This window comes from Arctopsyche grandis, chromosome 5, assembly GCF_051622035.1.
Source record: "Arctopsyche grandis isolate Sample6627 chromosome 5, ASM5162203v2, whole genome shotgun sequence".
NCBI lineage: Eukaryota > Metazoa > Arthropoda > Insecta > Trichoptera > Hydropsychidae > Arctopsyche > Arctopsyche grandis.
The window spans coordinates 2258408-2271631 of NC_135359.1; the positions used below are offsets into that span (position 1 = coordinate 2258408).

General features: G+C 33.3%; 1 protein-coding gene across 5 annotated transcripts in view; it reads left to right on the plus strand.

The window, feature by feature from the left end:
- Positions 1–13224, plus strand: part of Liprin-beta (liprin-beta 1) — a 131656-nt gene that overhangs the window by 74651 nt on the left and 43781 nt on the right. The window lies entirely within an intron of this gene.

Sequence of the window (13224 nt, forward strand, 5' to 3'; positions counted from 1 at the left end):
GCCGGTGTTTCGTGCTTTCAAACATTGAAATGCCATTTCATTTTAGACGATTGAAGGATACGCACCAATGTGTAACATGTCCTTTCAGATGGAAAAGTTTTGGGATAGAAAGATTGCTTCTAGGACACTTACTCCCTGGAAACATTTTTTTAAACCAATAATGTACATATATGAATTTATTTAAAATTTGGACCATTTGAAAGTTTGGATCGTAATTGAAACAACATCTGATCGAATTTATTTCGATTTTTTTGATTTTTAAATGCTTTTAATTATTACGAAATTATGTTCACAATACATCTTATATCTATTTTAATAGCTACTGATCTTCTGATCATTTTCTATTTTACAATTTAATTTAATTTGGTTAGTAATCATAGTATTATATTATTCTAGTGTTAATCTACAGCATAATAGGAAAAAGAGCTCAAAAACCTATTTACAATCCTTATAAATGCTCATAATACATCTAATACATAATATTAATTAAAGACTCTCTAAAGTCGATGACCTAGAGTAGATTGTGTTTAGGTAATGTGTGTTTATACCTGAAGGGTATAGACATTTTGTTGTAATCACCGAGACTCTTCACAAGTGTGTTAGTAAGGTTATTAGTGATTCTGTCATAGAATCTACTAGTTAGTTATTTCGATTTGGGTGGTCTGTGTAGCCAGTGAATTTATCAATTTGAAATTGCCACATTTAATATTGAAAATAAACAAATTCCAGACAACCTCATCCCCAATACGCCATTTGCATCGATTTTATTTTAATACTAGTGTAGGGCCCGTTGATTTCAACGCGGAGAAATATTTCAATTAATGTTTAAAAAAAAGGCGAAATGAAGAATTGGATTTGGCGTGATGCACGTGACCATTAGCTCAATTTAGACCCATATTCAGGCTATTTGGGGTGATCGGTTCGAGTCGCGACAAAGTCGTCTCGTCGAAAAATTAATTTGTCGATTTTTATCGATTCGTTCATTATGTTCGGCGAGCGTTAGGACACACACACACACACACACACACACACACACACACACACACACACACACACACACACACACACACACACACACACACACACACACACACACACACACACACACAGTGATGTCACCCCAATTTTGGAACAACGGGTTTCCAAAATTTTTTTCCAAAAATTTATTTTGAAAAAATATGTATATATACATATTTTTATATGTAAAATATGTATATATACATATTTTTTTGTCCGAGGCACTATCATATGAAAGTTCATTAAATTTGTATAATTTTTAATAAAAATTATGTGAATTTTTAGATTTAATAACGAGTTTCCGGAAACATTTGATTTTTAACAACGGGTTTCCGGAAACTCATAGAAACCATTAGATTGAAACCACTGTAAAAACAGGTATTACAATTACTACTTGTGTATCGATAAATCTTTCTATAAGTAGACCTCAAATCAGTAAAACGTCCAAATATATAAATACAATACTAAAGAAAAACTTTTGAAGGTTGTAAATATTTGAAATGGCACCATGACATTCCCAGAAAGTCGTCGAGCCATTTTTATCATATAATCGATAATATTCAAAGTTATTTTCATTACATCTGATATATAATACTTTATACATATGTACATACACAAATGTAGTCTTTTAAAAGACTACATTCAGCTCCAAAAATACCTTCGCTGTGTATTTCCTAATTGTAAGTAAATATTTTCCGACAGCGTTCTTTTCGTTGGGTTTCGCTAAAGTGCGTTCGTTATTCTCCGAGAGACGGGCAGACGTTAAAAAATAACCGGAAATATCAGCCTTGTCCAGTGCTATTGTTGCTTATATTGTGCTTGTAGCGTGAAAGTTACACAATAAAAAAACTTTCCAGACAGCGAAAGGCATTCATCGTCAAATTCGTACAGCCCGAATGGTCGTTAATTCATCTTCACAGCCATCCGTTAATTATCCCGGAACAATAAAGATAACGATTCGTACAATAAGTATCCATAAAATCGCCATTGTAAAGTTGATGGTACGCTAAAAGTGAGCGATCGAAGTATACCTGTTTTTTTATTATGTACATATGTATGCTTGATTTTAATTTATTCGAGTTTTAGGCCGCACTGTCGTAAATCAAGTCGGCTTATTTCAAAGCGGAAAATCTTTTGGGGACAACTTGGGAAAAGTTTTTTTTGTTGTTGTATCCTATGTAGTTGAATCCGTGCGTTTTCCTTGCCTTTTCGCCGGGACGATATTTTACAAGTCGCCATTGTTTATTCAGCCCTGAATTTGTGACGTAGCGGTTTCCCAAATATTCGCGGATCGTGGAGGACGCAGCATGTTGATGAAAATTCCTCGACCGGTCAGATTCTCCCACGTTTCAAAATGTCAAAATCGATAGTCTCAAAAAGGGCTTCATAGAGTGAGATTGATATAATTGAGATTAAATATTTTTTATCGCATAAAAAGACGGCTTACGTAGAATAAATAATGAATATAAAAAATGTATACAATTTGTGGCATTACAGGAGTCCCCAATGCGCCAAAATGGTCAAAAATTACAGAGAAATGAAAAAAAAAAAAATATATACATACATATCTATTATACACAGTCAAAAATGCATTTATACATAATTATAACAAGTTTTATTACAAAATGTGTGGATGCACTCTCTATTTCAACAACGAAGTTTTGACAGCTGAAAACTTTGACTGTATGATAAAAATGGTTTATAAAATCTAGTATGGTAAAAGGTTCGTAAAATATCGCAGTTCGGAAGAGACGCTCTCAGTCTTGTCAAAATAAGGCCGGTTGGGCTTACCTACCACCTTGCTTGACACCGAAACGTACACATGAAAACGTGGTTGTAGCGTATGTAAAAAAATATAATAAATATAAAACGATTATCAGTTTTTTTGTTGTTGAAAATTTGCATTAAATATAAACTGCATAAAAAGAGACCTGAATGTATAAAATATTAGTGGTTTTACCCGGCTTCTCTCGATATTTATAATATGAACCGCTTAAACATGGCTAAGTAATTTTACCTTTGTACCTAGAAAAATTAATCAATTTTAATTAGTTTATTAAAATTAAATTAATTTTCAATAGATGGCGCTAAATTCTTGTGTATTTTCCAAGAGGGAAATTCGATACAAAAATATATATGTACATATATACAAGTTTTTTCTTGATTCTACCACCCAAACCTTACATACATTCGAAATCATATATTAGGTAAAGCATAAACCAAGTTCAGATCTGAAAATCCCCTCTGGAGAAAGTCTGAAATGGCAGTCAGTAATAAAATATTTAGGAGTAACGTTCTATTAAAGAATGAGATGGGCACCTCACATTGAGGCAGCGAAATGCAAGGCGATGCGGGGTATATCCTCAATATATCCAATATTTAATCGCCATAGTTCTTTATCAACTCAAAATAAAATAAAATTATATCGCGCGCTCATATTACCATTATTAACCTATGCTTCACCTGTATGAAATAACGCCTCGAATACTAATCTTTCCAAGCTCGAAGTAATTCAAAATAAATCCCTAAAAATAATTTATAATACACCCATATACACTAAATTGAAAAAACTGCATGCCATATATAATATTCCGTTTGTTACAGACATTACTAACAAACTAACCAGTAGGTTCTATGACAGAATCACTAATAACCATACTAACACACTTGTGAAGAGTCTCGGTGCTTACAACAAAATGTCTGTACCCTTCAGGTATAAACACAGATTACCTAAACACAATCTGCTTTAGGTCATAGATTTTAGAGAGTCTTTAATTAATATTATGTATTAGATGTATTATGAACATTTATAAAGTTGTAAAACAGAAAATGATCAGTGGCTATTTAAATAGATATAAGATATATCGTGAACATAATTTAGTAATAATAAAAAGCATTTAAAAATCAAAAAAAAAAATACCGAGTACAAATCAGTCAAAATTTCGAGGCCGAATTTTCTCACAATTAAAAATTCCATCTATTGATTATATGTACATATTAAATTTAAATTATAAACCGTACTATACGATTCGTATATTCGTACATCGAAATATCAAAATGATATTTTTTTATAAGATGCACTGACCACTTCACGAAAAATGCAACGGGCTTGCAACTGAGCTTTCTTTTGACAACTTTATAAAATAAGCAATTTCACGATGGCGTATCATATATGTATGTACATACATATATAAAGCACTGAATGCAGTTTTCGCATTAGATTATTACGATTGTAGGTAATTTTCTCGCAAAGCGAGACAGTCTTGCGTTAATTCGTACACAACGAGCGGATATAAATTTCGCTCGGTACGTGTATTGTTCGTTCGTCGTAAATTATTGCGCCGATTTGTCCCGTTGACATTTTAACTACTACGAGCTTTTCCTGAAACCGACGAGACTAAACCCCTCTTTATTATTATTGTATGTATAAACTCCGACTCAACGTCTCCTCATTCTGTTAAAAATTCAGAGAATTCCTAACTCATTACAAATGGCGAGACAAGAAGATGACTTGCTCGTATTATGTATATACATAGGTATTTTAATATGCTTTATTTTTGCAACATTCCAAAAGTTAGTTGTACAAACACATTTGTGCGTATTATTCAAGTATATTGTTCCTGGGAGAGATAATTGAGAGGCGGTTGTTTTGTCGGTTTTATGTAGATTTAATATTACGGTGGTAATTGTATTATGTGTGTGCGCGTTTTGAGTTTTGTTTTACGAAGTGTTACGAATGCTAAATATAATTTACTCTTAATTAATTACATGTGTATGTTTCTGCAATTCAATTCAAAGTTTCGCGTATGTTTGAATTTAATTTAATCTGTTTATTATACCGTATTAATAGCGCGATGTAGCTGGGTAATGTAGCGAAAGGTTCGCGGTTCAATAACCTGTCAAAATCTAAATTCCAGATAGGATTTGGATAACCGAAACTGTCACCATTGTCAGTTTGATACAAATTTAGAACAAGATTAACGCTGTGACAAGTTTGAGGAGATTTTCATTAACGTGAAACATTTGGAAACGTGTCATTGCTTTATCGATTGAACGTTGCTTGTTCTTTTTTTTGTCTTTGACTGAAAAACTTTTTTATTCGAATCAATAATTCCAAGACTTCTCTTACGGTTTTCTATTATGAAAGATATCTTCTTCAAAACGCCAAAATTTTTCTCTCAAATTTAGAGGTGTACATTTGTTTTTTGATTTTGCGCGTAAAATAAGATTCTCGATGTCGTATTTTCTCGCAATCCTAAAAGATTGCTTATTGATAACACTGTTCGACACGAAAAATGGTTGAGAGACGAGATATTACTTTTCTTATAGATCTATGCCCAGTGAACACGAATCTGGTAATAAAAAATGTCGATTGGCTCGAGATTCGGAGATATGTACATATATGTGTTTTTTTAATCGCGCGATTTATCTATATCTTGGTGTTGTTCTGTCGATGTCTGAAAATCTGTCAATTTCCTGTTCAAAATGTATATTGGAATCTATAGTCGGGTATTTTATCATTCATTTGTAGTACTTTTCAGCTTTCAAATCTCTCTAAGTAGTCGTCCAGTTCAAATCAAAAGTCAAAAGTACGTATTTTTACATGGGATTTTTTCCCACTGTTAATACTATTGTATATACAGTTTTTTCTATTGAAAAATGTTTATTTGGATATTGTTCTGGCCACACTATTTTTTGTTTTCGTTTAAAAGGGTTAATTGGAAGTGTGCTGAATTTTAAATCGGTAAAATTGCGAGCTAAAATGTGTCCGGGGGATAATTCGTATATTGTCTGTATGTATGTATGTAGGCTAGTGATTAGCATATATACTTTCAAACATACATAGTCGTCACGGATTCAAATCCCACTGGTTGCTGCTGGCCAGACCTTGGTTTGTGATTCCGGGTTGATCGTTTCTTACCAGAGTTTGTCAATTTTTTTGTTTTCATTGAAACGGTTCCAACAAATTGGCAACCTTTATCCATTTCTCGCAATTTTTTAGTTTTCAGCGTCAAGAATTTCGCTGATTCGTATAAAAATGATGATTCGTACAAATTTGACTAAATTTGATTAAATTCGTACAAATTTGACCATAAATGCATATAGTGAATAAATGTATTTAGTTAATTCACAAATTTGTCCATAGATGTGGAACTTTGTATAATACTAATAATACTGCCAATGGCCAGAAATGCGCATTGGGGTTACCTGTTAGCGCTTCGGTATATATATATATATATATATATATATATATATATATATATATATATATATATATATATATATATATATATATATATACATATGTATGTACATATATACATATGTATATAAAACTAAATAATGTAAAGATTTAGTTTAGCATAGTTTGTCAACTATTTAACCTTCTTAGTTTGACCTCACGAAGTAAGTGCTGAAATGATCTCCAAGATGATCATTTTGGGTACCATTTTTGAAATTAACATTGAAAGACAAAATACTTTTACTATAATTTGACCATCATAAAAGGCTTCTTGAAAACATTGCTTGTTATTCTTCTTTTTAGTTTGATTATTGATTCAACATGACATTTTACAATGAATTAATTTATTTTATTTTTTTACATAGATATGTATGTATGTATGTATGTATATACCAGCAAGGCTTAACAGGTAAACCCCAATGCGCCTTCCTAGACAGTTAATTACAAACATTGTAGCATTTTTATTACATAAATCGCTGTATTTCGAAAGGCTGAAGGCACGAAATTAACAATTAATTAATTAATTAATTATTCCATAGATACATCTATGGATTTAGACTTGCACATAATTTTTTACATATTGTACATAACTCAAATTCAGATATTTGAGACATAGCGGGTAGGATGATTTTTGCCAATTTGATGGAACAGTTTCATCAATGAAATCAGATAAATCGGCAAACTCCGACTTGGAGTCACAAACATCCATGTCTGATTAGCTGTATTAAAAATTAGCACGGGATCGAACCCGGCAACCTCTCGGTGCTAAACATAAACGCAACCACCGAGCCATATTGCTGGCTAATTAATTAGGAAAGTTGTACATGTTAATTCATGTAAATACACATGTATGTGAAGGCAAAACAAAAATTTGAACTACAGATCTTCTTTTTCAAGAAATTTATTTAGTGGTATTTTTGATCAGTTTATAATAGCTATGGAAAAAAATATATATACTTATACGAGATGTATTATAAGAAAATACTGTATTGTTGTGCCTTTTTGAATATTAACTTTCCTGTTACTTATCAATTCGTTCTCCCTTCCTTTTTGCACCCCTCGAAAGCCACTATCAAATCACCAGAGACGTTTCCAACTGGCAGATGTTATATAAATACATACATATATTGTTGTCATAAAGTACATTATAATCTATAAATAATATATTTTATTGCATTGAAATTCCATGCTTTGTCGAATTCTTGCAGACAATATAAACATACTTCGCGCCGATGAATATTTGAGGTTCTTCATCACAATGCGGAACAGGACAAAGGTTGAAGGTCTCTGAAACGAAGTAAAATAAAAAAATAGGCATCTTGGTCGTCACACCCACCCCTGACATGCCTTCTCAAAAGTGCCTTGAATATTAGATGCCTTCCGGGACAGGGGAGCACTCTCGTTGCCAGTGTGTGAATATTTGACCCGAATCTGTGAAAACGCTCCCCTTCGAATTCCACGCTAGTCAAGTATTCATCTGCATTGAAAATTGCATTAAACACCCCACTTCCCCCCTATTATCTCCTGCTTCGTATTCTTAAGTCGTTTATTCGATATGGGGCAGTGGGGCAGTCGGTACTGATGTAAAATTACCGAGGCTTTTATGTACGTACATATGTACATATGTACGTAGTTACCAATCCTCGCGTGCCAGTTAATGTTCAATAATCGTTAACCTATTTTCTCACTTGATCCATTTATTCCTCGAGTGCTATTATTAAGTCGGTTTATATTCAATATTTTTATACGTAAGGTGACATCGTTGAATAATGTCGAACGAACGTGCAATAGTGCCTTCTTACTACATACATATTTTAAAACAGAATTTTCCAAACCTTAAGAGGGATGGACACCGGCGCCTTGTCCATACAAACGTATTACACTTCTCCCTTCCTCAATTATGGCACTAGAGAAATTATTTTTTAATATGCTATGGATATCCCCCATAGGCATGTTTCTATCTTTTTATTTTTTTTTGATTTATGATATTTTTTATAGAAGCTAGGAGCCACCAAACATCTATAAAATCGCCTCGTTTTTACACCCACGAAAGGAGTCCAGCGTGCTAATTTAACGGTTGATTTTTAAAAAAATATGAAGACAAACATAAAAAATATCTTTCTCGTACTGATGATGAATTTTTTTTTTAATTGGTCCAGTTTCGGAGGAGAAAACTGGAGAATACGAAACCTCGGTTTTGTCGATTTGAAATAGGTATCATCTGGTCGAGGCGCAACTGTTGCATTCACTCAATATATATATATCGAAGAAAAGAACGGCAACAAAATTAAGGTTTTGGGTATCCAGCCCTTAGCGTTAACTAGATCAGGTATGATGATAATGTTGAAACGATGTTTACACTATTAAGTCTTAGAGTAGTCTATGGCAAAATTCTAAAAATATGTACACTGTATATGGGTGAAATTCAAAATTTAGCCTAATTTATTCGTTTCGGTATTTATTTTCAGTATTTGCAAAATCCGTTCCATTGTTCGCAGTTTTCTCAGAACTCACAAGTCGTAAAATCGAGTTCTCGAACAAATAAGGTCATATATGTATGAATCATGTACACGCAAAATCTACATATAAATAACACACACATATTTGGATATTTTCAATGTATTGACTGAAAATCATTTTGAATTTTTACGTTAGTACTCGAAATTTTAAATACCCGAATCCAGCGTGTTTTGAAGCCCGAATCCCGAATCCGGGTTTTAAGTCATTACCCGGCCGGGTCGATTCGAGTCCAGAAACCCTAATAGAAAGATTTAATACAAGAAATATTTTAATACTAGGAAGACCGAATCAGGCTAGATTCTTAATTTTATACAAACTTTTTATTAGCTTCACTCTGTTAGTTCAATGAAATTCCTGCCTGTTACAAATTTTGTGATCTGATATTGGACCACTTTCTCTCTTCAGATCGCTTTGTAATTTAAATTGTGAGCATTACATTTTAACAACAATGAAGAAGATTTGGAAAAATACATTCATTAATATACTTCTTTTGTTTATTTTATATTGTTGCAAGATATATTAGAGAGTCTAAACACACCTTTACAAAACTCGAAATTCTCCGCGGTAGTTATCAAAGGTTTGTTGGATTAGCTACAATTTTTATACTTGCTTTCTATTGGATTACTAAATTATCCTAGTTGGAAAGTTGAAAAGACGTCGTAGCAAAAATTATTGTAATAATTGATGGTGCGATTCTTCTGCAATAGGAAAGGATGAGTAAAGTTAGTTAACCTAGTTAGCTAACGTAGTTAACATAGCATTTGTCTTCTCAATCAGTTGTACAAATCATCGCGACGATTGATTGCTCGTAGACTGTCCACACACGATACAATCACCCAAGTGAACTGTTAGTTAGTAAATACAGTTGATGAATGACTACGGTCACTATTTGATTGTATAATTTTCCGTGTTGCCGTTTCCATCAGCGATTTCCCGAAAGATCACAGCTTCCCGAAAGTTGCTCAGGTCTGGCGTTTCCCACTCGCTATTTTATTATCATCCTCTTCCCGTCTACCTCGGGAATAATACCATAACTCACCGGGATTGGCCTCGGGATTTATGGCTGTTATTTTAATTTCACAAATAGTAGCGACCCACCCGTCCCTTAAGCACGCAAGATTTCACCGGCAAGATTGTATTGTGCGGCTTCTGAGCGTCATTTTTCGGATTTAATCGACCCAGATAGATTAATCTCTGATGTATGTATGTATATTCATAAATGTTTTGAGATTTTCTTTTTTGGTGATGAAAATGAGGGAAAGTGGGTTTTTTAATGGAATATGTATTTTATTTAAGAAGTGTATATTGATAATCAAACGATTTATCGATACCATTGATTTGAGATTATTTAGTGCTTTTAAGGTTTTTATTATTTTTTTAAAATTATGTTTTTTTTTACATTAAGAAAACGTTTGAACCAAATGACTAATTCAGTTTTTCTGGAATACATACATATGTATACATATACATATGTATTTGCATTAGTTGGTCATCTGATTTATGGAAAAGGTAGAAGAATAACCGTTTGAGAAATAAGTACATATATTTAAAATATAGTACCCCGACTTGCGCGACAGACAAATCGCCCCGACGTAACCGCCCCGACATTACCGCGCGGCGACAAAACCGCGAAAGACAACCGCGCGGCGAAAAAACCGCCCCAGCAAAAAGTTCGAGATGTAAAATCTAAAAAAAAATAATCTAAAAAAAAATCCCACTAGTTCGAGTCCTGCTGCTTACCAGACCTTGGTTTGTGGCTCCAGGTCGATCGTTTCTTACCAGTTTACCAATTATTCTGATTTTCATTGAAACGGTTCATGTAAAATTGGAATCTAATTTCTTATCTCAAATTATTCAGCGTCTTGAGGTTCGCCAATTTGATTACAAAATGCTGCAAAAATTTCTCCATAGATGTCACTGTCGATTTTTGGATGAATTCGCATTGTATAAAATACTTATTATTTTATTATTATTTTATTTTTACATATATACCAGGAAGGCCTTACAGGTAAATACCAATGCGCCTTCCTGGCCAATTACAAATACAAATGCAGCATTTTTTTTTAATTATAAGTCGTTTAATTGCGAGACACTGAAAAAACTCGCAAATTAACGAGACATCTATGAATTGTACATAATTTTTTTTTTACTGTACATCAATCAAATTTCAAATAGTGGTGACATAGTAGGTAGGAAGGATTTTTAGCCAATTTTTTTTTCCGGGAACCGTATCAACAATGAAATCAGAGAAAATTGGCCAACTCTGATATGAAACGATCAACCTGGAGTCACAAATCCAGGTCTGACCAACAGCATACTCTGAAAAATTCGTTTTCATTCAGGGATTGAACCCGGCACCTTCTTGACGGTAAGCAGAAGCTTAACGTCCGAGCTATGCTGCTGGCTTATGTAAATTGATTGTTTGTATTGTATCTATGTCAATATGAAATTATATTTCAAGTGAAAATATATTCACTGACGTTTCATAACCATGAAACCATAACCAGTTACATTTTCAGGGTTGGTTGTATTCATTTAAGATAAGATTGTCAGGGTTGGCATTATTTAAGGGTTAGGATAGGTTAGGTTAAGTATGGGTTGACCCTATTCATTAAAAATTGGGTTGTTAGGGCTAAATTTATGGAGTTAATTCGTTAGAACGTTGTAAATTCATTGTTAGATACATTGTAACTGCTTGAATTGGTAAAAATATAAATTTCACTAATGGAAATATATTTTCACTTGAAATATGCTTTTACTTTAACATCTATATTGTATAACGGTAGATATGTTTGTTAAATAGCTCTAAGACGCATATTGGCGTCACCGGACGTTCACAATCAGATAACTCGCACCCAAATTGACGACACCGGTCCTTAAACTGTCAAACAATTGTATCAAACAACCCTTATTTATTTCCAATCGCGCGAAATACTTATAATTTCAAACATAATAGATAGAATTTGTATAGAAATTTAAAATTACAACGAAGCCACGATTCCGACTGTACATTAAAGAATTATTTATAGCACGCAACTCTACCAATTTTCAAACGATCTCGCATTGAATGGGGACTGGCATTGTACACAATTATTTATGTTTGCACGGCTATTTTTTTCAGTGCAAAAAATAAATACGAATCGAAGGTGATCACCCCTTGTACTGGGTGGCCAGAAAAGGTACACAGCTGTCTCGTTTCCTGATTTGTCCCCTCGTAAATCGACCGCCACTGTTCCTTCGTACATCTATCTTGGTCGCTTTAAATTCGTACCCTCTATCTCTCTATCTCCATCCGCCGTATTTATGTCTCCGAAACCCTCCTCTTCCCTTTCGCGTCTCCCTTGTCCCTTTTGTGCGTGTTTGTTTTGTTGACCGGAGCCGTATTGCACATAAATCCGCCGATTTCATATGAGAAATATGCAATGCTTTTGTCCGCGTACTTTTGCATAAAGGACTCCAACTCATCTCAAACTCGACGTTTCAGCCTGGATAAAGGATATCCAAGTTATGCGTATCATTCGTGATATTTTATGTAAACATATCTATATAATACATACCGTGGACGTAGAGATTAACATTTCGGGCTTATATTTTATAACAGTACCCGTCGAAAGGGAAAGTCAAGTGGGATGATCGTTTTTGTTGTGGGATTTTCCTTTTATTACGGTTTCGATCGGATTTTGCGATTTTCTTTCATTGTGCACGTACCTACTCGTACGTGCTGGAAACGAGAGTGGTTTGTTAGCCAGTGATGCGAATTCCATTTCCTAATATCCTACATTTATAGATTTTTGTCGAACGAATCTCACTCCTTCTGTCTAAATATCGTTTTGTATTATTTTGTGAGAAAATTGTTCGTTGCAATGTGTGCAGCTTAAAACCAGAAATTTTTAAACTAAGAACTAAAGTTAAAACAACACCAAAGAAATCATATTCGTGCTCAGTAATCCTGACTTCGTTTTTAGTTCAATTTCATTTTTTACGTGTATAAGGGCAGAACTCTTTTTTATTTAATTATTTATTTAAGTTTAATTTTGGACTCCCTAATGCGCCACAATGGTCGAATAAATACAGAGAGATGAGAAAATAAAAATATATACATACATACATATATACACTGACAAAAAATACATTTATATATAATCATACAAACCCTCCCCCCCCCCAAAGGGGCTCGAATACAACCAGATAAAAACTGACAGAACATTACTACCCTATCTCTGATATTTCATCTGCTGAGACCTTAAATCAACAACTTTTCTATAATACCATCAGTGGTATATCAAATTTAAAACCACTATATTTATATCTGAGAATATCTTTCATATGTCAATAATACTAAGCGAGAACGACTTTGATATCATTATTCGCACGGGTCAAAGATGTGCGTAAAATGTATGAAATTTGGTATGATTTTTATAATTTATTTATTTATGTAAGTATAA